The 26,192-nt window shown below is 46.6% G+C and overlaps 1 protein-coding gene and 1 pseudogene across 1 annotated transcript in view; one reads left to right on the top strand and one right to left on the bottom strand.

Annotated features, from left to right (window-relative positions):
• LOC126109407 (homeotic protein ultrabithorax-like) overlaps nt 1–26,192 on the bottom strand; it is an 877,703-nt gene that overhangs the window by 25,988 nt on the left and 825,523 nt on the right. The window lies entirely within an intron of this gene.
• On the top strand, nt 21,846–21,963 carry LOC126110020 (5S ribosomal RNA; annotated as a pseudogene).

The raw sequence follows: 26,192 nt of genomic DNA, 5'->3' as shown, positions 1-26,192 counted from the left end.
TGTGTCTAGATTTCTGAAGAGCGTCTGATGAGGTGCCGCACAGCAGATTGTCGACCAGGTTCCTAGATATGAGTGGCTCCAAGAGTTCTTGAGTAACAGAGTCCGGATGACGTCTTCGACGGTGAGTGTTCGTCAGAGGCAACGGTATCGTCAAGAATGGCCCAGGTATGTGTGACAAGACGGCTGCTATTTTCTATAGATACAAACGATCTGAGGATCAGCAGCAATCTGAGGTGGTTTGATGATGATGCTCTGGTGTACAGGAAGGTTGAGTGAGTACAGGAGGATAGGTGACTTAGATCACACCAACTATAAATTTTGTTTAGGAAAATGTAAGTTAACGCCGATAAGGGAAAACAAACACGCTATGTTGCAACATTGGTAGTGTGCTGCTTGTGGTACCGCTCAAGGAAAGTAAATGAACTGTCTAAAAGTTTGGTTTTGTGCACATCCGTCAACGTTTTCGGTACCCAACGTGCGCATAACTTTCGGTAATTCAAGTGCTCGGTCACAATGCCATACAACATTGCGAAAATCATCCCGTAAGGAGGAAATCGTAAGGCATCTGTTTTCTCTCACCTTATTGTCCACTCCCTGCACAAAACCTGCATTAACGACCGAAGGAGGACCACTCCGTTGTCCATCATGCACATTTGTGTGGCAATCTTTACAACGCTCTCACCCACTTTCTTAGCATTCCAGCACTCATAATGTTTTCTCCGTAAACTGCACAGATCTCACGCTGAATATCTGTCGCTTTTAGGCCTTTAGCACTAAGAAATCTTACAGCAGCTCGTACTTCACTGTCGGCGGGACTCGTATTTTAATTCATTTCTGGACGCTATTGCCGGTCGGTGTGGCCGAGCGGTTCTAGGCGCTGCAGTCTGGAACCGCGCGACCGCTACGTCGCAGGTTCGATGATGATGATGATGATGATGTTTGGTTTGTGGGGCGCTCAACTGCGTGGTTATCAGCGCCCGTACAATTACCCAATCTTTGCTCAGTCCAATTTCGCCACTTTCCTGGATGATGATGAAATGATGAGGACAACACAAACACCCAGTCATCTCGAGGCAGGTGAAAATCCCTGACCCCGCCGGGAATCGAACCCGGGACCCTCGCAGGTTCGAATCCTGCCTCGGGCATGGATGTGTGTGATGTCTTTAGGTTAGTTAGGTTTAAGTAGTTCGAAGTTCTAGGGGACTGATGACCTCAGATGTTGAGTCCCATAGTGTTCAGAGCCATTTGAACCATTTTTTGGACGTTGTTGTCCGTCGTCCTAAATAAAAATTTGCCTTTGTGTGGTGTCAGGCTTGAGAAGGTCGAATTTTTTTTTCCAAAGAGCAGATTGGGCGATTTGAAGATACGGAACGCATCACAGGGAAGCGCTTCTTTTCATCCAAATTTCGCAGCAGGCAAGGAGTGGTGCAAAGGTTTTCTGTGGAGAGAAGGACGCAAACACTCGCTCCTGTGCTTGTTCTAGTGTAGGACAGGTAGGAGTCCTGACATTCGTGCCGTAACTCGCGAAGAAATATTACCGAGTTGTACGAATTCTTTAGCTGCGGATGGAAAGGAGGGTAATGGGGAATACCGGAAGCAGACAACTGGGAGAGAGGCGGTGGCGTCAGGTGCCAGCACCGGCGTCTGCAGGCGGAGAGTGAGTGGTACGTGTGGTGTGCGGGGGCGGGTTGCCAGGGCGGGATCCCGCTTTTAGAACGGCGACGGCGCCCGCAGCGCTATCTATCGCGTGGCGGAAACTTTGGCGGGCTCGCCGGGCGCCCGTCCAGAAATATTCGGCGTCTTATCTGCCGGGCAATTACTCGGCCTATCGACATCCGAGCCGCTTCCTTCTCGTTACAAGCGCTACCGGCTCTAAATAAAACCGCTCGCCCTGCCGTGCGGAGCACGCGCTGTCGAAGAAGGGCTGCCCGCCTCTGTAATTACGCTGCTAGTACGGCGGCTATCAGCAAGGCGGCACCACCACCACCATTACCATCACCGCAGCCAGAGTAAGGCTGAGCTGTTGTCGCAGCGTTTCGACTACTTTCCTACACGTCATCTTCAGGTGATCATCCTCACCTGAAGTTGACGAGTAGCAAACTCGTTGAAACGTATCGACAACACGACTCCAACGAATCGGCTGATGACAAGAGAAGATTTCATCAGTTCAGTTCGCCAAGAAAGCCTCCATTCTCAACTAACAAAAAGAAGTCGCGAATCTGAAGACAACAGTGTGCTGAAATATCAAATACGCCAAGACCGTTTGTAAAATCTATAACTGATTACCGTTTTCGACAGATCTGTACTCTTATCATGGGGTCATGTACCATGTTAACAGAAGTTCACAAACTTTAAGGAACTTGCATGTTACATAGTGATACGTGGCGTCGTTTTACAATGAAAGGTGTCAGGGAACATCGCCATGTCAAATATAAAATACAACCTGAAGGTTTTTTTGAACGCAACAGCGACTCATTAGACGTGAACCTGATGGAGGTTGCATGGCGTTACCTCACTCACACCTTTAAACTGACTTATCCAGCCACATATACGGAGGACTTACATTCTAACGTGGACCCTAAACCACGGTGCAAATTCGCAAGTTTTTACAACAAACATTGCCGGAGGTAAGCGAAAAGTCACAGATAAAGCTCGTACGACTGACCAGGGAGAGAGTGAAGAGAAAAATCCTGATAATCTCAAGCTGTTTTAGGGAGTCTGTCATGCAGAATTATCTAAACGAGAACGCTTTTAACATTTGACTTGTTTCATTTCGTTCCGAGCACTTACAATCCCGGCTCTAAAGCCATTCTCAAGTGATTCATCACCTTCTTACGGTACGAGTGAGCCAACAGAAGACTACTGGTATCAAACATAGGCCGTAATTTGAGAAAGAAATTTCTGAGAATGTACGTTTGGAGTACAGCGTAGTATGATAGTGAAACATTGACTGTGGAAAAACCGGAATAGAAGAGAATCGAAGCATTTGAGATGTGGTGCAACAGACGAATGTCGAAAATTTGAGCCGCTCGGGGAAGCCGTGCGGTTTTAGGGCCATGCCACCGTTCGCGTGGCTCCCCCTCCCCCCCCCCCCCTTCCTGGAGGCTCGAGCCTCCCTTGGGCGTGAGGGCGTGAGTGTTGTTCTTAGTGTAAGTTAGTTTAAATAGTGAGTACGCCTAGGGGCCATTGACCTCAGCAGTTTGGTCCCATCGTACTTACCACGAATTTCCAGATTCGAAAATTTAGTGGACTGATACGGTAAGCAATGAGGAGGTTCTCTGCAGAATCGGCTACGGAAGGAATAAATGGAAAACACTGATAAGTAGAAGAAGGACCGGATGATACAACCTCCACGGTGCTAGAGGGAACGGTAGAGGGCGAAAACTGCAGAGGAAGACAGAGGCTGGAGCGCACCGAGCAAATTATTGAGGACGTAGGTTGCAAATGCCGTAGTAAGGTGAAGAGGTTGGCACAGGACAGGAGTTCGTGGCGGGCCGCACCAAACCAGTCACAAGACTGATGACTCACAAACAAAGGGATTACTTATCAACGTTGCATGCCTGACAAAATAAGGAAGGATATAACTCTAGTATTTATTATAAAACATGGGAGAAAATCATGAACATGTGTGTCGAAGACCACAATTGTGGAATAGTACTCCACAACAACAACTACTCAAAGTTCCATGCTGGTCACGGTTAGACACAAGCGGACAAGTCACGTGGGAGACACTAGAGCACCCGCCATATATTCCTGACCTCTGCCCGTGCTGTTATCACGGCTTCGGTCCCTTGAAAAAACCTTGAAATGGCGACTTCTGTGGGACGACGATTTGCGGAAGGCAGTGGCGGACTTCCTCACGCAGCAGGGCACCTTGGTTTACCAAACGGGCGTCTTCGACCTGGTGGGCCGATGGGACTTCTCTAGACCGTACAGCTTTCGAACTGAAGCTCTCTGATCGCACTCATACTCCAGCTGGTAGTTCGATTTCATTACAATAGTAGCAAACTTATTAGAAATTGTGGCGGGCTGTAGACCATTCTTAATGAATGACATTACCAACTGTTTCATTTATTGTAGAATTCATCAAATGTAAGTCTTACCTGCAATACTGGCCATTAAAATTGGTACACCAAGAAGAAATGCAGATGATAAACGGGTATTCATTGGACAAATATACTAGAACTGACATCTGATTACATTTTCACGCAATTTGGCTGCATAGATGCTGAGAAATCAGTACCAAGGATAACCACCTCTGGCCTTAATAACGGCCTTGATACGCCTGGGCATTGAGTCAGAGCTTGGATGGCGTGTACAGGTACAGCTGCCCATGCAGCTTCAACACGGTACCACAGTTCATCAAGAGTAGTGACTGGCGTATTGTGACGAGCCAGTTGCTCGGCCACCATTGACCAGACGGTTTCAGTTGGTGAGAGATCTGGAGAATGTGCTGGCCAGGGCAGCAGTCGAACATTTTCTGTATCCAGAAAGGCCCGTACAGGACCTGCAACATGCGGTCGTACATTATCCTGCTGAAATGTAGGGTTTCGCAGGGATCGAATGAAGGGTAGAGCCACGGGTCGTAACACATCTGAAATCTAACGTCCACTGTTCAAAGTGCCGTCAGTGCGAATTAGAGGTGACCGAGACGTGTAACCAATGGCACCCTATACCATCACGCCGGGTGATACGCCAGTAATGCGATGACGAACACACTCTTTCAATGTGCGTTCACCGCGATGTCGCCAAACATGGTTGCGACCAGCATGATGCTATAAACAGAACCTGGATTCATCCGGAAAAATGACGTTTTGCCATCCGTGCACCCAGGTTCGTCGTCGAGTTCACCATCGCAGGCGGTCCTGTCTGTGATGCAGCGTGAAGGGTAACCGTAGCCATGGTCTCCAAGCTGATAGTCCATGTTGCTGCAAACGTCGTCGAACTGTTCGTGCAGATGGTTGTTGTCTTGCAAACGTCCCCATCTGTTGACTCAGGGATCGAGACATGGCTGCACGATCCGTTAGAGCCGGGCGGATAAGATTGCTCTCATCTCGACTGCTAGTGATACGAGGCCGCTGGGATCCAGCACGGCGTTCCGTATTACCTCCCGATTCCATATTCTGCTAACAGTCATTGGATCTCGATCAACGCGAGCAGCAATGTCGCGATACGATAAACCGTAATCGCGATAGCCTACAATCCGACTTTTATGAAAGTCGGAAACGTGATGGTACGCATTTCTCCTCCTTACACGAGGCATCACGACAACGTATCACTAGGCAACGCCGGTCAACTGCTGTTTCTGTATGAGAAATCGGTTGGAAACTTTCCTCATGTCAGCACGTCGTAGGTGTCGCCACCGGCGCCAACCTTGCGTGAATGCTCTGAAAAGCTAATCATTTGCATGCTACAGCATCTTCTTCAAGTCCGTAAAATTTCGCGCCTGTAGCACGTCATCTTCGTGGTGTAGCAATTTTAATGGCCAGTAGTGTAAATACATCCTCAGAAGTGACTGTTGTTCCAAATAATGTAAACGAAGAGGACGAGTTCTACGCGGGGCTTTACCAGAGATACGAACGTTTTGGGCTCTCCAAAATGGCGGACTTTCTGTCCTGCAGATAGGTAACGCCAAACTCGCTACATTGTAACCTCCTCGAGTTGATCCCGTAAGGTACAGCGCCGTTCTCACGGCCTTCTATACTTGGTCGTCCCGTACGAAAAACACATCTTAGCTCGCCCGTCTGTCTTAATTGTACCGCCAGCGACGCCGAACGGCGCGGGGGTCTTTTTACTCCGGTACTCTAATTACCATCCATTGTTGTTGTTGTCCCCGCAGGGGCGGCTATGAATCTCTGAGGAAGGGGGCGGCCAGCTAAGGCGATGACACATTGTTCGCTGTGTAGGAAGACCTCATCGGCCATCTTGAGAACCTACTTCCCCCACCACTTCTTGTCGCCGGCGGGTGACTAATGTCTGAGAGTTGTGTCGGCAGTACTTAGTTACCGGCCGGTCGCAAGAAATACGGAGTGAACGGCCGTTAATTGTGGCTAAGGAGGGGGGGGGGAGGAGGGGCAAACATTACAGATTTTGCTGGGGTCGTTATCAGCAGAGCACAGGGCCGGCAGAGGTGGTTTAGCGTTTATGCCACGTTGCGGGTCGTAACTTCAGTTCAGAGGTACATTCACTGTTATTGTTATGCATGTCAGTTAAGATAAGCAACCTATCGGCTGCAGTATGACATAGTCAAAACACCTGAATTTATGTGTTTGGGGAAAGTTACAGTCGGTATGAGAAGTTGTCCTAAAAATACGGCAGGGTTAAGAGTTTGAGACAAAATCTGTTGGAGATTTGAATCGTGTGCGTTTCTTCTCGCAAGCGGTACGACAGTCCTCACGAAGATCTAATGACCCCTTTTAATAAATCTGAACCAGAAGCTGACTATTGCTGACAACTGTTTGCTATCCACGAATGATTCGATGGTGCATAAAATAAACGTTGGTGTGAATGTAATATATATATATATATATATATATATATATATATATATATATATATATATAAAAACATAACGGTAGTATAATCCAGAAAAGAAAAATATTGAAACATATTTGTGTTAAGAGATGATGTAATACGTAGACGGATGTATCGTCAACATGACCAAACACTAACAGAAATAAATTAGTAAATAGTCACAACTTTTCTTTTAGCTGTAATGTATGGTTTCTAGTTTTTGGGTTGTGAAAGCAGCCACGTATCTTTTCTTACGTTTCCTTTTCTGCTGCGGCAGACATCGCCAGAGTTCATAAAGTCAGTTTTTTCCTTCCTGGCAAGCGATATTTATCAACATTTGACAGCTCGAAGACCGCTGTACACCACAAAGAAAGAAAAAAAAAACATTACTCGCAATAACAAGTATTTGATCCGGTGTATTAGGACGCCATTATTCGTCGGTCTTCAACTGTAACCTGTTTCAAGATTCATCAAAATCGATCAACTTCGTGGCGCTGGATGTTCTGTTTGCTACACAAGTTTTCTTCCGCTGGAAAAAGCCATGTGTGACCTCTAACGCAAAAGATGGGGACTGATGCTGCAGATCTGTGTACTTCGAAGACGCGTTCTGTCATTTGTATCCAGAAACATTTACATTCATCTTTTCCACTGTTCAAAACGTTTTTGTACTTAATTTTAGCGAAAGTGCGCAGGAGCCCCACCGTGTTTACATCCAGTTACGCGCAATAAGCGGAGTGCAGTGAACTGCTCGTACACTGTTCCAGAACGGTCGATTTTGATGAAATTTGACGCACATGGCAGAGGCATAATTCAAGGCAGGAAAACTGCTAGGCGTTAATATGCAATTATGGATTACTTTTTAGTCATTCGAAAGTCTTTCTTTTGTGTGGACGTAAGACATGATTGGATCTACTGCCGCACATGTTTCGATGTATGAAATTAGGGTCTTACGATAGTTCAGTCTCGTTTCATATCGGTAGTTTGCAAAGAGAAAATAGCTGCACGGACAGTTTCTTTTCCCTCAGTCCCGTCGCCCTGCTAACAATGCACAAGGGCTCCGAGCCAAGGAAGCGGCCATTTTTCTTCGTCTCATCTGACGCCCGGAATACAGGGAGACAAGAGGACGGGCGGGGAGAACCGAGAAAGTGAGTTAGGGGCAGAAATAAAAAGAAAAAGATGTGAAATACTGCGCCAGATAAATTAAGAAAGTTGTACGAGCGCTCCGCATCAAGCAAGTTAGAGCAGGTTTAAGGAAGGAAAAAAAGAAAAAGAAAGTGAGCGGTGGGAGAGGAGAGGGGTGAGTTGGAAGAGGAAATAAGGGGTGTGAGTGGAGAGTTGGGTGGTACACAGCCCACTACGGAAGATGCTGTGGGGGCGTAGCGGAGAGGGGAAGGAGTTGCAGTACTAAAGAAAACCGAAGCTGACGTTGGTTTAAAACCGTGCCATGGGCTCGCGAACGGCGAGTAATGTCTCGTTGGGGTCGAAAAGGAGTAAGAGAGAAGGAGGGACAACAAAAAAAAGTGGAGACAGTTGGAGAAACAAAGCGAAATGGAAAGGCGAGACTGGGAGTTTGTTCCTGTGTGCCGAGGGGTGGGGCATAAAGTACCAAGTTTGGTTCGCAGAGCGCGTCCGTCTCCGCGCGGGGCATTAAGTTTGCGAGACGTAACTGAGTTAGCTGTTGCCAGACGCCCAGGCCTCTGGGGAGCGTTTCCGACCGGCGAGAAGGGGGGAGAGGGGGGATGGGTTGGATGTCGTGGTGGTCAAAGGGTGAGACAGGCATCGGACAGCAGTGCGTTTCTTGACGAACAGTGACTGTTCGAGAGAACCGGGGGTGGACCCGGGGGAGGGTGTGGGTTGTGTATTACTGGTGGGGAAGTTGACATTCCGGAGCGTCGGTGTTAAAACACCTGTCTGGTCATCCAGATTTATGTCTTTCGCTATTTTGTTAAAAATTGTTTTCCACCTTTTCATTAATATTACTTTCGTCACGTTTTTCACTGTCCTCTCTAAGGGTATGTGCCTCTGCTGTACGAGCATGGTTTACGCTGCCATGCCGACTGCTATTCGTCGGCGATGAAGGCTGGAATTTGCACGCCAGCGTCGCAACTGAATGGACGTCCACTGAGGCTGGGCTTTTCAAACGAATCACGCTTTATGCTCCACGGGACACATGAACTTTGGCGTGTAGGGCTTGAAACGTCCGAAATCAAACGTGCTGCATCAAACGTTGCACGTGCCCAGGCCAGAGGGAGCAGCGTTATGGTCTGGGGAACGTTTTCGCGGCAAACCTTGGGAGAACTCGCCATTCTGGATGCCACAATGAATCAACACAAGTATGCATCTATCACTGGGGACCATGTGCACCCCTACATGCAGAATGTTTCTTTTCCCGGCACGATGGCATCTACCAGCAGGACAATGCATTCTGTCACACATCTGGCAGAGTACGTGCGTGGTTCGAAGAAAACCGGGATGAGTCCACTGAACTTCTCTGGTCACGGTACTGGAGTCGGTGTGGCTCCAGATCCCTGTCGGTACGTTCCAGAACCTCTTTTACTCTCTTCCTGCACGTCTCACAGTGGTCCAACTGCAAAAATTGGTTATTCAGGATTTTGACAAGTGATCTCTTTAATGTGACTGCATAGTTGTTGCGAAGGTGCAATTGAAACATCTTCAGGTTTTTTCAGCTTGGGACGACCATTCTTTTAAAATGGTAGGTTGTTGTAAGCTTAATAAAATAATAACACGCCAGCTAGCAAAATTCTTAACTTAGTCTTGTCGACGAATAATCACAAGCACCGGCTAACAGAAGTTAATAAACGCTTAAAAGACATCAGCATTCATGAAGGAACTTAGCGGTTCAAGCAGAGGTGAAGTTGTGGCTCCATTATCAGAGTTAAACATGCTACGGTGACGGCATCAACAAACTGTTTCCTCGTTCGGGGAAATGTGTTCGTCGCCAGGGTGACGATGTTGAGGACAACATTTGTAGACAGCCATAATGAAGATGTAGAATGTTAATAACCTTTTTTTCACTGAAAAAGCCTTAAGAGGGTTCACATTAAAAATTCGGAAGCTTTACTTTTGAGCAAGCCCTCGGAGACAAGCATTCACTGTCTGTGCTACTATTGGAGAAGCATTCCGTGAGTGTCTTTACTATTTATCGAACAAGCATTCAACATTGCGGAAATTTTTAAAGAATTTAGAGTGTTAATTTCTAACTTGCCATTGAGTAGCGTGTTCCAGTGTTTGCCGTTCACGAAAGTATCAAGTTCTTAATATAAATCCTTTCTATATCCCTTGTCCAGTTTATGTAAACTATGGAGATCATTTTGTAATATCATGGAATGTATGCCCAGTGTCTTTAATGCGGATCACAATAAAAGAATCTTCGCAGGCTCCAACTGCATCACCGTAAATAAATGCATCAAGGAGAGTGATCTTGTATTGTGTATGCGAGGTAAGCATGTACAGGCTGTCCCACTGAAAGTAATTAAAACGTCTTTGTATGTCGTATTATCTAAATATCAGACCAGTGGGAACTAAATTCATCTTTGTAGGCAGAGGCAACAGTATCTCTCAACTCACTGACGTGATGTGTGGCAAAATAGTTGCTATACAGGGTGTTACAAAAAGGTATGGCCAAACTTTCAGGAAACATTCCTCACACACAAATAAAATGATGTTATGTGGACATATGTCCGGAAACGCTTAATTTCCATGTTAGAGCTCAATTTAGTTTCGTTCACCTACGCTCAGTGGAGCACGTTATCATGATTTCATACGGGATACTCTACCTGTGCTGCTATAACATGTGCCTTTACAAGTACGACACAACATGTGGTTCGTGCACGATGGAGCTCCTGCACACTTCAGTCGAAGTTTTCGTACGCTTCTCAACAACAGATTCGGTGACTGAAGGATTGGTAGAGGCGGACCAATTCCATGGCCTCCACGCTCTCCTGACCTCAACCCTCTTGACTTTCATTTATGGGGGCATTTAAAAGCTCTTGTCTACGCAACCCCGGTACCATATGTAGAGACTCCTCTTGCTCGTATTGTGGACGGCTGTGATACAATACGCCATTCTCCAGGGCTGCATCAGGGATTCCATGCGACGGAGGGTGGATGCATGTATCCTCGCTAACGGAGGACATTTTGAACATTTCCTGTAACAAAGTGTTTGAAGTCACGCTGGTACGTTCTGTTGCTGTGTGTTTCCATTCCATGATTAATGTGATTTGAAGAGAAGTAATACAATGAGCTCTAACATGGAAAGTAAGCGTTTCCGGACACATGTCCACATAACTATTTTTTTCTTTGTGTGTGAGGAATGTTTCCTGAAAGTTTGGCCGTACCTTTTTGTAACACCCTGTATACATGACTTTTAGGCACATGATGCTGAAAAGTATCGTTCCAGTAAATACCGGAATACAAACGTGACAAACTAAAAAATTGTTATTTTACAAATTTCGTAATACAGTTGCCAAATCCTAATTAATTCCATGCAGTATGGATAAATGTAAGTTCGCTTTCGAACTCTCAGGCTGTGACAGTCAGGCGATCGAAAGCAGGTTCAGGCTCTGAGCACTATGGGACTTAACATCTGAGGTCATCAGTCGCCTACAACTCAGAACTACTTAAACCTAACTAACCTAAGGACATCGCACACATCCATGCCCGTGGCAGGATTCGAACCTGCGACTGTAACGCCTAGAACCGCTCGGCCACCCCGGCGGGCAGAAAGCAGGTACTCTGAATTAGAGGTCTGCCACTTTACAGACGAGATATTCTACCCATGGCTCAAGAAATATAAACTGAAACATGAACTCTGACAGTGTGCCGGTATCATATGTCGGCTCGTATTGTAGCCCTTCCAAACTTACAGTTATCTACTTTGCTCAAGTTGGCTAGCGCTGAGCTGTAAACATTTTCTTCTACGAAACGAAACGAAACGACCCTCATTATACGACAACGATTTTCTGAAACTTCCGGCGGACGATCTTTCAATGAGAAGCATCGCTTGCATAGCGCCGAAACACTTGTCACGGCAGCGGCGATATATTCCCAAAACTACAGCGACGAGGAGCATCGAGTAGCAATACCAAGTCTGGCACCCGCCCCACTAATGCGGACTAAAATAAAAAAAGAAAGCTCTAATGCTTGCCAATTATTCTTGGTACCGGTCCAGACTTTATGTACTTCTGCGGCAGCCGCGGACCCGCAGTAGATTGTGGCGTTTCGGCAGGAAGTCCCCGCTCGTCTTCAGGCGGTTGTTTACTGCGCAGTTCCAGCTGCCATGGACGCAATATCCGCTGACAGATGGCGCCGAAAAAAAGTACGGAAAAAAATATGGGCCGTGTAATGGCTGCGGGATAACATTAGGCGGCCGTTTCTGCTAATCTGAATTATTTATGCAGTCCCTGGGGAAGAGCAGAATATGCACGCAATTTACAGTTCAGATCACTCGTTCTTTTTTTCCGCTTTTTGCTGTCGAAATGGGTCTACTAATGGAGCTGTAGCGCAATGATGAAAAAATGGTAATATTTTCCTGCGCAACTTGCTTACAATCCTTTACTCAAGTAATTCAGCCAGATTTATGCGACAGGGAAGGAGCATCGAAGACGTCGTGAGAAATACGAAAATATGCATGTCATTTAGTAAGTTAGTTTCAGAGACAGAGAAAGAAGTTTATAGTGAGCTCGGGTAAAGTAACGCCATGGGCTGACATTCGGAATACGTTGGGTAGAAATCCGTGTTTCTCTAAATCGCTTCTAGAGAATGCTGTGATGGTTACTTACAATAGGCCCTACCCAACTCTAACAGTCGACTGCACTTTCCAAGATGACAGTGCCACCACCACATTCCTCAAAATATCTAAGCTTGGAAGATGAACACGAGGCCCAAGTAACATATCTTCCATTATGTCTATAAGCAAGATTTGAAAATATCTGGACGACTGTGGTCTGAGCTGATAATCAGAGAACCGTCACGTTGTCTAAGTCATTTCAAGACTTATATTGGAAACTTGTCTGCTTTATTAATGAGTCCGCGAGCATCATGAATATTTTACGGATAAAACCGTGCAAATCGCTAAATAAAATGTCTTTATTTACGATGACGTTGCGACATTGTCAGATACCAAAAAAAACTTTGAACACGCGAATCAAGGTTGTCAGTATTAAAATCTATGCCTAATCGTGGTGTTAGTCAATCACTGTCTAAAAAAAGATGCACAACAATTTACTCAGATCTTGACTAATTTCAAAATGATGCAAACTCTGGTAACTTGCTTCAAATGTACACAAAAGTAAGATGTGCATCTCTTTACAGAATGCAGAAACGTTATCGAGCTACTGTTGGAAAGAGTAAACTCATACAAATACAGGGCATAACAATTTGTAATGATATGAGATGTAATGATCACACAGACCCAACCGTATGTAGAACAGATGCGAGACTTCAGTTCACTGGGATAGTGAACAAACGCGTGGGAGCCATACCATTTACGTGCTACGTAATCAGAAGAAATGCGAAATTAATCAACGTATGCCACAGGAGCAGGATCTGCCAGTGTAAAAGGAGGCGAAGAGTGTTGTGTTTTGTCAGTAGCGGAGGAAGAGGAACAGCAGAATGTGTAGGTCAGAACAACTCAGTGACTTCGAACATAGACTAGCCACTGGATATAATCGAAGTATCAAATCGATCAGGGACAATCCAGCCTTCTGAAGCTGCCCAGATCTATTATCGGTGAAACGACTGTGAAGTGCAAAAGTGAAGAAACAACCATAGCTATAACAAGTCTAGGGAGAGCTCATGTACGGACCGAAAGCGAGCGTCGAGCACTGCGGAGGATGGTTGAAAAAAAAAAAAAGTAAATCAACGGAAGTTATCAATGGTGAACTCAAAGGTGCTCAATGACTATGAATGTGCGGCTAAGAAAGTGAAAACTAGCCCAGGAGCTCTTCATAAACCACTCTTTTGTGTAGTCAGTATTTAGCGAAGCTTTGAGGAGGTGTAAACAACGACGGCGCTGGCCAGTGGGCGAATGCAAACGATCCACCCTGTGGCAATCCAATGAGCTCCGCATCCGGTGAATAACTGGAGAATGCTACCTGCTGTCGTGTGTCGTACCAATTGTGGAGTACGGACGAGGATACGTTACGATTGTGCTTTTCATCGTTACGGCAGTGGTCCCTAATTGTGCTTAAGAAAACACTAAATGCGGAAGGATAGGAATACGTTTCCAGTGTTGTATACTGCGTACCCTAGAGGAACAGTGGGAAGATTGTTGTTTATATCAGCATGACAATGCACCATGTCGTGAAGCAGCATATGAGAGACAATACTTTGTGGACAGTAAGATTCCTGGAAAAAGACTCGCCTGCTCAGCATCCCGTCCTGAACCCAATTGGGGTGAGCTGGAACGTCGTCATGGCTCCATATCCCAACGTCGAACAACACTACATTCTCTGGTTTCGGTTCTTGAGAAATAATGGTGTCCCGGTCCTGCGCAGAAATTCAGGTAATTTATTGAAAGCATCGCGCGCAGAGCTCAAGACGTTACAAGCGCTAAGGGTGGCCACACTCCATATTAAATATCCACTGACTGGTGTCTGGGTACTTATGATAAGACGGAGTAGGTCTACTAGGGGATACTGAATGTGTACAAAGAAAGACCGCACGAATGGTCACTGATTTGTCTGACCTACAGAGGTGCTGAATGAACTCAAGAGCCCGAAGACAGACGCCAAAATTTCAAACAGCAGCACTGAGAGAGGGGTTTAGCAACGTGTTTCAACCCCTACATGTCACTCCTGTAGGTCACCCGAAGACAGAGGCGTTTAAGGAGCCGTCGTTCCCACGGTATATACGTGAATAGATTGGGATGGAACCCTATTATCTGATACAAAGGGATGCCCTTGGCAATACTCTGCAAAATATAGATGCACGAGTAAGTGTGGACGTACTGAATGTAACAGTCGGGCCTACAGCGTATTAGACGCCTGTTCACGTACCTCTGTTGCAGGCCCTATCTTCTACTGGCGCTGCGGCCACTAGCTCTATCCAGACAGACGTAGTACGGGCAGCGGGGGGCGGTGCGCGCGCGAGCGCGTTGCTTCTGTTTGTTAACGCGGCAGCCGGGGGCGTCCGCCGACCGCCTCCGCAGTAATTATTCAGCCTCCGCGAGGGGGCGGCGGGGGGCGGCTGCAGGTTGTCGCGACTGATTGTCGGGCCGGCCCCCGCTAATCCCATTACAAGGGGCGCCGGGGGTGGGTCGAGAATTAAGCTCGCCGCCGCCAGAAATACGGGGCGGACCACCTGAGCGAAATACTGCCGCCCCCGACTGACGCCGCCGCCGCCTCTGCAAAAGCCGCCTCCTCCTACTTCTCTCCGGTCGCGCTCCGGTGGACTCTCACGTGTACCAGTAAGCTTCGATACTGCTGCCCTGGGCGGCTTTATTCGCCGGGTACGTTAAATATTACGCCACCCACCCACAGATTCGTTGTACGATTCTAGTCAGCCCTCGATTTCCTTCTCTCCCGAGGTATGTAACGTAACATACATCTGTGGTGGTACCCAGAACCACAGCGTTATTAACTGGTACCCACGACATATAACGTGACGTTCATCTGTGCTACAATCTAAGGTTATTAACAAAGTATTGCCTGAAATGTGATGCTCGTGGCACACCCTTAACACTATTAAGCACTCCGTCTTCAGGCCACGAGTGACCTTCTGGGATCATCCGACCGCCATGTCGTTCTCAAATGAGGATGCCGATAGGAGGGGCGTGTGGTCAGCACACCGCTCTCCCGGCCGTTATGATGGTTTTCTGTGACCGGAGCCGCTACTATTCGGTCGAGTAGCTCCTCAATTGGCATCACGAGGCTGAGTGTACCCCGAAAAATGGCAACAACACATTGCGCCCCAGATGGTCGCCCATCCAAATGCCGGCCACGCCCGACAGTGCTTAACTTCAGTGATCTGACTGGAACCGTTGTATCCACTGCGGCAAGGCCGTTGCGTATTACCAAGTATTGGTTGGTTATAATTAAACTGCTGCACTGTGATCAATTTATGGCAGCGAAACTGGGTAGATATTCTAACACGTTAATATAGAACAGGTATACGTTGAAAAAAAAATTCAAATATTGTCCACAAGGTGCAGCACACAAACCTTTCACGACGGATTTCTTTCATTAAATGTTATCATTCCCTTCCCTCGTACATTCTGCACAAACATGCGAGCTTTCGGTACATCCGTACCCTTCATCAGGAGAGGAAATGACTGAGTAATTTGTTTCTTGCGTACCGTCTTCCAAGCCTCTAACAGGAGAGGTCACATCACCCAGACGCTTCAAGTGAACTCTCAACATGGGTATCTACAGGCTCAAATGGTAAACGACAACTAAGGTAATGGGTCAAAAAACCGCCCCTGTTCCTAATTTCGTCTCCATAGGAATTTCTGGCTTAACTGTACGTGTATACCTGACCTCAGACCATAGCTTTGTTCAGATCGTCTGCGGTGTGCAGCACGATTAGCTTCCGTGCACAAAGGAATTCGTCTTTTTACACTCAAGTGGGTTAGTGGAGCAGTCAAATTAACAGCCTACTATCGCTAGTATGAGGACTGGTTTGTGTTCAAATACTTTATTTTTTTTACATTATTTCAGTCCTGTGTTTTAATTTTTGAGTGTAATCGCTTTTGTCAACGGTCTGGCCTATGTTGCTGCGTCAAGCACACAGCCCGCAACACACGCCACGTATTCAGAGGGAATTTCATTCGTCAGCGACATCTGCTGTGGCAAGGGCAGATTTCCAGACACATGTCATGGGACCTTTTTTCCCCCATTTCAAGTCAGGAATCTGTCCCTGCCGTTTCTTGGTTTTATTAAAATTCACCCGGTAGATTCAACTGCTGCTCAAGATACGGCGGTTTTCTACTACTGTTTGTTTCGTATGAGGGGAGACGCGAAAGGCAATGATACATTCAACGACTACAGTAGCTAAGTCCACAAATGTATTTCCGATTTTTTTTCACTAGAAATTTAGCTGGCCGCAGCGGGAGTTGGTTCTGGCGTTTGTATAGACCAAGGAAAGGAGACGAATTGTACGTCTATCGGACTTGAAAAAGTATGGTGAAAGATAGGGAACACTAAAAAGGACGGTGGTGCAGAGACGAAATCGCCACGAACGTGCTACCCGTGCAAGAACGGGTGGTGGAGGAGGAGGGGGTGTAATTTATCTGCGTATACTCGGCTGTGACAGAGTACGGTGGGAGGCGCAGGGACGGGGGCTGAAGGAGGATGGGGGAAGAGGGGGGGAGGGGGTAGGGGAAGAGGGTTTTGCTGCCTCCGACTCAGCGAAGCTACCGCTCTTCTCTTACCAATTAAAGCCGCGGAATAAATCTTGGCAGAGGCTCCCTCATGGCGCAAAGGGTAAGGCACCCTGCGGAGGCTCTGTGCGCTTACGTACACTGTGCGCGGGTGGAGGCGGGGATGGGGGTGGAGTGAAGTGGGGCTGTAGTCGCTGGTAGCTTTCCAGCAGCGCGGAGAAGCAGAGCGGGCGTGATTTGTGGAGTCGGGACCGGGGTTGGCGCAGCAGCCGCCGGGGCTCAAAGGGGGGACCGGAGCAGGCGGGGAAGCCCCGCACTCTGTCCGGGGACTCCCCTCGCACAGTGATGTACGCGGTGAAGTTCCCCAAGCGCGCGAGTGCACGTGTGTGCTGTATCGTGTTAACCATTTGTCGTTATTAAACAAACTGCGGAAGAGTCATTGTCTAGAGCTGCAATGTACTTCGATGTTTGCCGTACTGATTTAGGAACAAAATCAAGTAAAGAGTAGTTTTCTGTAGTTCCTTCTCTCATATTTTACACACTAAACGGTTCATTTATGGGTGCACGGGCTAGTAAATACAGATAAGGGTCTACAGCTCTTATGCGTATATGCAGGCAAATCACTGACCCTCCCTCCCCCACAAATGACTATCAATGGTAGGTACCTTATGGCATGATCTGTAGAGTGTCTTGTGGCCAAGACAAGTGAGGTTAACTGTTATAAAAAGGCATATAGAGGGTGTTCTACAATTCAAGTTACACAGTTCTAGCGGTGGCAGAGGAACCCATGTCGGGAAAGGTCATCGAACGACGCTACAGAGTGTCTGAGCTATAGGCGCCGGCGCCTGTAAATGTGTCTATACGCAGGGCTATTCCGTGATAATGTTACAAACTTTATGGGGTGATAGAGAAGGATAAATGTATGAATTTGAGGTAGAAGACCCTCTACCGAAAGCGAAAACGTCGAAAATCTATAAGCGAAAACCTTTGTGATATCTCTGACAGTGGAATACATATACGGGTACTATTCTTGCTACGGTTGTAGGATATGCAACTTTCAGGAGTCGTAGTACAGACCAATACAAGAAAAAATGTCTGGCTGGCATGGACTCCAAAATGCATTCCTGTGGCGCTATGTGCATTTGTTCATCTTCACTAGTGTCAAATGTTTCTCCCCTAATGAACAGGTGCTCATAGTTCTTAAGGTTTGCATATTAGAGCCCAGGTTCAGTAGAATTTTTCTTGTTTTGGTACATAGTACCACCTCCGAAAATTACATACTCTACACTCTTAGCAACAACAGTACCAGTACATGTATCCCACTGGCAGAAATACGAGAAACGTTTTCGACTTTTATTTTCAACTCGTTCGTTCCAGAATCAGGGATCCTTACCTGGAACTGATACTTATCCGTCTTCATGATTAATTAAAGTCTGTAAATCACCCTGCATATACGATCTAGCGTCGTTGGATGATGATCCCGGACATGCGTTCCTATATAAAACTTCATCTGCTAAATCGCCTCTCCAACCTGTAGAAGAGTGTAACATGAATTGTGAAACACACTGTAGACCAACATTTTCCCCGTCACTCTTATCTGCGAGTGGAACAGTAAAGAGAAGTATTATCAGTAGTGCAAAGTACTCTCTGCCATGCGCTGCAGAGTGTGTCCTGTGGACAAGATAAGGAAGGTAGCGCCCCCGTACAGGCGTGTACAATAGTTCATTTTTGCTTTGCCTAATTTTCGGGTGAAATACGAAAGGGGATCACTAGCAGTGATACAACGTAACCTCTGCCATACACTCTACGGTGTATTGTTCACTGGGGCAGTTGAGCAGTCTCTCCGTCTCTCCCACCTTGGAGTGGAACAGGAAAGGCGTACGACGAGCAGTGGTGAGAAGCACCGTCCGCTTTGTGAACATAGTGAACATTAATGATCGAAGCAGACGAAATGAATTGGTAGGCAGAAATGCTAACTATTTACACCACCGCAGTACGATGGTCAACATTACTGCACGAACTGCCTAAGCTGAGTGCGCTCCCCAACACAAACTTCAATTTATTTTTCCCTAACATATTGCCACTACTGCCAGGGCTCTCCGATATTGGCAAGCACCGCAGCATTGGACGTAATGGGACGGCCTTGTACATCTATAAGATAGTGAAAATTAATAAAACCGACAAACTGCAGGGACTGATTCCTGACTGGAAATACAGGTTCTATGAACATGTGTCCGGAAAGCATCGTTGCCACGGTAGATGACGCTGACGTATGGAAGTTCCTCTGACCACGTGCCGTGTCTGTTGACCACAGATGACGATTATGCAGATAGGTGATGCCAGTCCTGGTAAAGCTTGCTTTGTCGGTAAAGACCACTGGCGACAGAAATCCCGTAATTGTTCCTGTCTGGTGCGAAAAACATAGACAAAATCCTTCCGGTAGAGGAAAATCCGCTGCTGACAACTCTTGCACTCGTTGCACGTGGCAGGGACAGTATCGTCTGTCATGCAGGATACACATAATCGTAGTTTCGCTCACAACATGTTGACGGGCCACTTGCCTGGAGATTGTACTATGGTTCATCTCGACATCCCACAGGACCCAGTCTTTCAGATTTAGTGCACGCACAGCCCACCGGCTCCCTGCACGTATGTTTGTCTGAAAGGACCGATTACCACACAAACGCCCAAAAATAGCTTGGAATGTTGTGTGATGCGGTTGGTGTCTGTGTTTCGGTATAGCCGTGCTGCCACTCGACTGTTTACATCTACATCTACATCTACATCTACATTTATACTCCGCAAGCCACCCAACGGTGTGTGGCGGAGGGCACTTTACGTGCCACTGTCATTACCTCCCTCTCCTGTTCCAGTCGCGTATGGTTCGCGGGAAGAACGACTGTCTGAAAGCCTCTGTGCGCGCTCTAATCTCTCTAATTTTACATTCGTGATCTCCTCGGGAGGTATAAGTAGGGGGAAGCAATATATTCGATACCTCATCCAGAAACGCACCCTCTCGAAACCTGGCGAGCAAGCTACACCGCGATGCAGAGCGCCTCTCTTGCAGAGTCTGCCACTTGAGTTTGTTAAACATCTCCGTAACGCTATCACGGTTACCAAATAACCCTGTGACGAAACGCGCCGCTCTTCTTTGGATCTTCTCTCCGTCAACCCGATCTGGTACGGATCCCACACTGATGAGCAATACTCAAGTATAGGTCGAACGAGTGTTTTGTAAGCCACCTCCTTTGTTGATGGACTACATTTTCTAAGGACTCTCCCAATGAATCTCAACCTGGTACCCGCCTTACCAACAATTAATTTTATATGATCATTCCACTTCAAATCGTTCCGCACGCATACTCCCAGATATTTTACAGAAGTAACTGCTACCAGTGTTTGTTGCGCTATCATATAATCATACAATAAAGGATCCTTCTTTCTATGTATTCGCAATACATTACATTTGTCTGTGTTAAGGGTCAGTTGCCACTCCCTGCACCAAGTGCCTATCCGCTGCAGATCTTCCTGCATTTCGCTACAATTTTCTAATGCTGCAACTTCTCTGTATACTACAGCATCATCCGCGAAAAGCCGCATGGAACTTCCGACACTATCTTCTAGGTCATTTATATATATTGTGAAAAGCAATGGTCCCATAACACTCCCCTGTGCCACACCAGAGGTTACTTTAACGTCTGTAGACGTCTCTCCGTTGATAACAACATGCTGTGTTCTGCTTGGCTGTACCGAATACACCACCTCGGCTCGTTCTAGACATGAATACCGGACCATTCTGGTGCTTACAGTACGCTGCGTCAGTCATACACACACAAGAAACAAGTGGTCACAGATTCGTCCTCACCGTCTACCGTACCAACGATGGCTTTCCGGACACATGTTCATGCGACCTTTTTTCCTCTATTTCTAGCCACGAAGCCGTCCCAGTAGTTTGCCAGTTTCACTAACGCCCACCGTGTATTGTGGACAGGATGAGGGATATTAGCCGTAGTCCAGAGACGTGCAGGATACCATTTTCCCCGTCGTCCGTCTTACCGGGTGGAAAGCACCACCAGCTTTCTAGCACTACAGCCTCACAGACGGCCGCACCCGAAGCCGTTGGGAGCTCGCTCCGTGCAGCACACGTGTTGGGACTCTCCGCTCCCGGATTCCTGGCTCGCGTTGCGTGCGGCGCAAGTTGCGTGCGCGGGCGGCGGGGCACGCGATCCGCCCCATGCTGTGCAGATGCCGGCAATGACGTCTTAATCCGGAGGCCGGCAACCGGTCGGGGCTCATTACCATCTCCAGCCGACTCCCACCGCTGCCACTCCTCCGGGAGCGCCTCCGAAATAGTTCAGCAGGTCGCATTCTCTGCGGAAACAACTCTCCACTTTCTCGCCCGCACCTGCTGTTCACTATAGCCCTTCCTAAACACCTCACTCAGTCCTTACGCGGAGCTACCCAAAATTTCCAAGCTCATAAATATCAGAAAACTTACCTTAATCAGAAACTGGCGTCTCCTACTTTTTCCCTCTTTTCTAGAGATGATAGAATATAAACATTGTTTACAGACTGTACAGCGTTCCTTTAAAACCAAACGTGCCGCACAGGTGTGGAAGTCACTTTAACGTAGCCCCTTCGTGTGCGAACACGATACCTACCCGCAATACAATTTCATTACTCGGGGCAAGAGAGAGAGAGAACTGTGTTAGCTATTACCATATACACAGAGGGGAAAAAACTCACGCGATAGCACTATCCATATAAAAATACGGCGGTAGTATCTCGTACACAGGGTTTAAAACGGAAGTGCATTGACGCAGTTGTCATTTGTACTTAGATGATTGTTGGGCAAAGGTTTCCGACTTGATTATGGCCACACGATGGGAATTAACAAGCTTTGAAGGTGGATTGATAGTTGGAGCTAGACGCCTGGGACATTCAGTTTCGGAAATCGTTAGAGAATATCTTTGAGACCTATAGTGTCAAGGGTGGCAACGGCCTTGCCGCAGTGGATACACCGGTTCCCCTGAGATCACCGAAGTTAAGCGCTGTCGGGCTTGAAAGGCACTTGGATGGGTGACCATCGAGGCCGCCCTGCGCTGTTGCCATTTTTCTGGGTGCACTCAGCCTCGGGATTCCCATTGAGGTGCTACTCGACGGAATAGTAGCGGATTCGGTCAAGAATGCTATCATAACGACCGGGAGAGCGGTGTGCTGACTCCACGCCCCTCCTATCCGCATCCTCCACCGAGGATGACACGGCGGTCGGATGGTCCCGGTATGCCACTCGTGGCCTGAGGACTGAGTGCTTTATAGCGTCAAGGGTGTGCCACGAGCGTCACATTTCAGGCGATATCTCTCACCACGGGCAACGCAGTGAGCGAAGGCCGTGAGTTAAGAGCCGAGAGCAGCGGGGTTTGCGTAGAGTTGTCAGTGCTAGCAGACAAGCAACGCGGTGTGACATATGTGGTAAGTACCGACGAACTTGTCTGTCAAGACAGTGCGGCGAAATGTAGTATTAATGGGCTACGGCAGCAAACGACCGACGTGAATACCTTTGCTAACAGCACGATGTCGTTTTTGGCGACTCTCCTGGGCTCCTGGCCATGTCGGTTGGACCCTAGACGACTGCAAAACCGTAGCCGTGTCAGATGAGTCCCAGTTACGGCTGATAAGAGCTGATGGTGGAGTTCGAGTGTGGCGTAGACACCACGAAGCCATGGAACCATGTTGTCAACAAGGCACTATACAAGCTGGAGGTGGCTCCATAATGGTGTGGGCTGTGTTTACATAGAACGGACTGGGTCCTCTGGTCCAACTGAACCTATAATCGACTGGAAATCATTAAGTTCGGCTACTTGGAGACCATAAGCAGCCATTCATGTTCCCAAACAACGATGAAATTAGGGATGACAATGGTTCGCGATTGGTTTGGAGAACATTCTGGACTCTTCGAGCGAATGGTTTGGTCACCCAGAGCATCAGACATGATTCCCATCGATAATTTATGGAACATAATCGGGAAGTCAGTTCGTGCACAAAATCATGCACCGGCAACGCTTTCGCAATTATGAACGCCAAAAGGGGCAGCATGGCTCTATGTCTCTGCAGGGGACTTCCAAGATGTGATGACTGCATGCGACGTCGAGTTGCTGCAATTTGTAGGGAAAAGGGAGATCCGACACGATGTCCGTAGGTATTTCATAACTTTTGTCACCTTGTAACTGGGCTGCTTCTGTGTTGGCAGTGCTGTGTAGCGCTTTGCATTTGATCTCTGACTACGCTTTCTTTGTAAGAGACTCTGTAATGGTTGGACTCGTTGTTGGAAGTTAATCGCCAGTAGTGTTGGGCAGTATAAGTTAGCCGCCAGCAGTGATGGAAGTACTGTTGGGCAGTTGGAGGTGAAAGGCCAGCAGTGACGGATGTTAGATGTGAGAAGTTAGCATTGATGGAGGGGCGAGATCTGAAGTGTTAGCATAGGCTAACGATCTGTACATGTTCGACTTGGAGATTATACCTTTGTACTAGACGTGGATGACGATTTATATTCGTGTCTGAACTGGATGTCACATTATCAAGGTAAAAAAATACGTTATTTGGTTTGTATCAAAATCTTTCCTTTGGTAACCTCATGCCTATTAGTAGTTAGTGGCTTTAGTACTTAGAATCTTTTATTTAGCTGGCAGTATTGACGCTCGCTGTATTGCAGTAGTTCGCGTAATGAAGATTTTTGTGAGGTAAGTGCTTAACGAAATGTTTAGATTATTGTCAGGATTACTTCTTATTCAGGGCCATTCTTTTGTATTAATTATTTGAAGTCAATTTTTTTTAAGCAGTCAGATGGCGTTGCGCTAGGATATTGAGGGTCTCAGTCATTCAGCAATATAAGTACAGCCACACTCATTTAAATAAAGAAGTTTCTACTTCAGTGTATTGCTTTCCTTTAAACGCAAACATGCTGTGTTAATTTCTCTTTCTAGTTCCCCTGCATCTGCGAAGACTATGCCTACCCGCAATACAATTCCACTAGTGGCAGGAACTTGAGGTACCTTAGCCATTACAATACGCCGAGACAACCAAGAAACCTTGCAGGGGACCCAGCTTAAGTAGAGGTACCACAAAAAATGAAGTTTCATGAAAAGGATACGAATAAACCAGATACGTATGTATTCGCGAGAAGGTTCCGCTTTCATAAGATTGCGTGTATTTGTTGCAGACTGTCTATTTTTATGAAGCGCTCAATAAAAAGACTTTGTAAAGGCCTTATAGCATAAATCTTTCTTTATTTTCAGCAACCGATTTCGACAGACTTTGCTGTCATCTTCAGGAGTGTAACATAGTGTACCTCGATAGAATATACCTCTTATACTGAATTATGACGTGTTGTTTGAGTAAATAGTTTTTGTTTGACATTACAAGAAACTATATCTGTAATTACCTTGAAAATATTTCTTAAACAGCATGTTCACTGTGAACTGCAACCTAACGCCAGGTTGTCATGTTAGTGGATAAAATGTATCACCTATAAGGCTTGTCAATAGTAAAACATTCCTAATCAAAAAGCACCAGGTGATTGTTACGTCATAAAATTACAATCATTAACATACAGAGTAGCACACCTGCTTGTTTTAGCTTGACAACTTCATCTAACTGCTGATCTGCCTTAGGCAGCAGTTGTATCATATATGCCGCCTAAGGAGGAGCAATTAACTGAACTTGTCAAGCTAATGTAAACAGATGTGCTACTGTGCATTTTATTGTGTATTGCGATTTTTATGACGTAACAATCATCTGTGAGCGCTACAGATACGGACATGGGCAAATACACAAGGAGCTTTTCGATTGTAAATGTTTCATTACTGACAAACCATTCTATAAGTCGCTACACTTTAGCCAATAACATGGTACTTGACGTGAGTTTCCAACTCACAATGAACACATTTGTTAGCAAACATTTTCAAGGTATTTAAATGTGTAGTTTGCTTCCCCGTTTCTTTTAATGCCAAATGCAAAAAAAAAAATTACTGGAACATTACGTCATGATGCATGATATGAGATATATTCCATCTATGCGCACTATGTCACACACCACAAGATAACAGCAAAGTCTGTCGAAAGCGGTTATTGAAAATTAAGAAATATTTATGCGATCTCCCCTTTTCATTTCTCGACATGAGAAAACTCAGTCGAAACACCTAATGCCACAGTAGAAAGGTCGATGATGAAAAAAGTTAAAGATTGGAGGAACTCTCTTTGTTTATTGCTGATGAACAATAGACACGCTATGTAAACATCTTCTGTCTTCTGCCAGGTGGAAGAAAAACCATTTTATCCAAGTGCACTATTTGTCGCAACATTCAATGATATTCGAAACCTGTGACACGTAAATACTTGCTAATATAATGACTGCCGACGGGTGATGGTAAGAAGAGAGATATTTATTGTTGTCTATTATTTGAAAATCCGCTGCAAACACGCAGTGCCACCTATTCTCTGTTACCCACATAAAAATTACAGAAAGGGACATCAAGCAATCGCTGAATACAAAACAACTAACCAGAAAACAGGAAATAATAAAATATCCTTCGCACTGTTCCGCCGTTACCATTTTTACAGTTTCTTTCCCGGACTTTGTTAGCTCGCTGTTTCTTTTTTGTTTATTACTTTTTTTGTTGGCCACTCTGCTTGTCCGTACCATTTCCACCGTCGTATTTATTTCCGGAGCAAAGTTAATCGTGATAAAAAAAAATACAGACGCGACTGAATTTCCCGCTCTTGTAGCGTACGAATGGATGGCATCGGCCAACGACAACACAACAAACAGGGTGGCATTGTTTTTGTACAGGAGGATCAAAAGGGGGGAGAGGTTTCTGGGGCGGAAGGAGGTGGGGGGGGGGGTGAGTGGGGGATATGGAAGAGGTTGGGGAGGGGCGGAGAGAGGAGCTGATGCCAGCGGTCAGTCGTGGGTGGAGCTGGAGAGGGGGGGGGATGTATTATATTTCATTATTTATTACCACATGCGCAGCTCCTTGTTTCCGACTGCTGTACTGGAATTGTGCGCATGTGACTCTGTGTATATGTAATGCACGTGTGTGTGTGTGTGTGTGTGTGTGTGTGTGTGTGTGTGTGTGTGTCCACATGACGCTGGTCGTCCCGAATTTGTTCTCGGCATCACACACACACACACACACACACACACACACACACACACACACATATATATATTCGTATAACGGAGTGCTGGCTCTGGCTACACGACGGCCGATAATTGAACTGTGTAGCTGGACACCCATGCACGCACTGCGTGTGTTTGTGTGTGTGTGTGTGTGTGTGTGTG

Source organism: Schistocerca cancellata, chromosome 12 (genome assembly GCF_023864275.1).
Source record: "Schistocerca cancellata isolate TAMUIC-IGC-003103 chromosome 12, iqSchCanc2.1, whole genome shotgun sequence".
NCBI lineage: Eukaryota > Metazoa > Arthropoda > Insecta > Orthoptera > Acrididae > Schistocerca > Schistocerca cancellata.
This window is presented reverse-complemented; position numbering and strand designations above follow the sequence as displayed.